Source organism: Echinops telfairi, unplaced genomic scaffold (assembly GCF_000313985.2).
Source record: "Echinops telfairi isolate 266 unplaced genomic scaffold, ASM31398v2 ScPeMD7_7424;HRSCAF=8462, whole genome shotgun sequence".
NCBI lineage: Eukaryota > Metazoa > Chordata > Mammalia > Afrosoricida > Tenrecidae > Echinops > Echinops telfairi.
The window spans coordinates 2,511,576-2,513,487 of record NW_022111324.1 but is presented as its reverse complement, the minus strand read 5'-3'; the positions used below and the strand labels follow the sequence as shown (position 1 = coordinate 2,513,487).

Here is a 1,912-nt window from a genome sequence, read left to right as displayed (position 1 = left end):
CAATCTGTAGATAGATAGGATTTTCAGATATGTATATACACACAACCAAGCTGTGAAATACCCATGTGTATATGTACAGAGCAGACCTGGTGGCATAGTGGGTTACACGTTGGACTGTTAACTTCAAGGTCAGCAGTTAAAAACCACCAGCCGCCCAGCAGGAGAAAGTAGAGACTGTTTGGTTCAATAAGGAACTGCATTTATGCTCACTTCGGCAGCACATAGACTAAAATTGAAACGATACAAAGAAGATTAGCATGGCTCCTGTGCAAGGAAGACACAAAAATTTGTGAAGTGCTCCACATTAAAAAAAAAAAAAAAAAAGGAATTATCATCTTAGAAACCTGAAATGCAGTTCTACCCACTCTTATAGGGTTACTATGAATCAGTATCTACTTGAAGGCAGTGAGTTTGGGTTTATATATATATATATTTGGTAAATTATATAATGCTAATGTAGATAAAAAAATGAAAAGTTTAAAGGAATTCTATATAAAATGTTGGCTTCTTACTAGGTTAGCCAAACACTTATGCAATGGCTACTGATCTAAAGTTTGGTGGTACAAATTCACCTAGAATCTATGTCTTCAAAGAAAGCCGTGGTGAGCTGCTTTCGAAAGGGCACAGTGAGTGAAAACTCTGTTCTGAAACATATGAGATCACCATGAGTTAGAATCAAGTTGACAGCAACTGTTTCTCTCTCTCTTTCTTTTCCCTTAAGGTACTTATAACCTGCCTGTGTTGAGAAGGTATGTAGAGTTTAAACTGTAGATTCATTTAAACTGAGTCTATATCACAAGATAACATGACTATCTAATAATTTATGCTTATATTAATGCATAGCAGAATAGATATAATTTATATTACATACACATTTCTACTTTCCTGTGGTATGCTTCATTTAGAAAAATATATCTTAAAGATTGCACAAAGGAGAGATGGAAGAAGATAGCATCCAGTTAGATTTACCAACCTGGAGCTCCTGCTGCCAGACCAGAAAATTGGGAGGTTAAGGTGAAGAAGACTAGGAATAAGAGTCCTAAAATTAGAATCAGGTTACTAGGGTCTGTCATGAACCTCGCTTTTTTTTTCCACTCACAAAGTGAATGGAGAACACACTAAAACACTCTAGGTTCATTGGGCTGGGCTTGTGGGCTCCAGACAAAGCAGCTACCAGCGCTCTAGTCAGGCAGCGAGTAGCGATTTCCCCAGACTGACGTCCAAAAGGGGTCATAACCCCAGACTCAAGGATAACCTATGAAAGCTCTCACAGGACCCCACACCAGAGCTCCCCATGCTGTTAGCTGCCTTGTGCTCATAGCCTGGGGGTCAGGGTCAGCACAGGTAGCCATAGATTTGGAGCAATTGAAAGATGTCAGGAAATTTACCCAAGTCAGATCATGGTGTGGCAGACCATAAGCAGGTAGCCATAGCCCAGGGGCGAATTCAGTTCCAGCTGGCCAGGCAGCAAACAACTCTGATAAGTTAGCTCTCCTCCTCTGGGAGTCGGCGTGACAACCCTGAAGTCAGGGCACCCCATAAGCCCAATATAAAAAAGAAAAAATATACATTTTCTCAGTAAAACCTGCAAATCCCCGGCTCATTGTTTAACTACAAGACAAACTGGCAGAATGAGTCTGCTAACATACATTAGCATAATAAGGGAGCCAATGCTAAGGAATAGCCAGAAGTTAGCTACAGAACCCAGAGGATTTCAACATAAGAAAGATCCTATGGAGCAAATCTCAGTCTCAGAATGTATCACTGAGCACATACCCAGACCCCAGAGCCAGGGGCCCAATTTAATTTAACTTAATTACAGCTGGCCAGGGGAAAAACAAACAAACAAAAGCCTCAGAGCTGTTGGGGCATCAGCGGTCTTGGCACAAGCTCGGGCAACTCTCCGCAAGCT

At 41.2% G+C, this 1,912-nt stretch overlaps 1 non-coding gene across 1 annotated transcript; it reads left to right on the top strand.

The window, feature by feature from the left end:
- Window positions 1-202: 202 nt before the first annotated feature.
- On the top strand, window positions 203-309 carry LOC115872416. The gene has a single exon (XR_004047822.1). It is a non-coding gene; the product is annotated as a U6 spliceosomal RNA (small nuclear RNA).
- The last annotated feature ends 1,603 nt before the right edge of the window (window positions 310-1,912 follow it).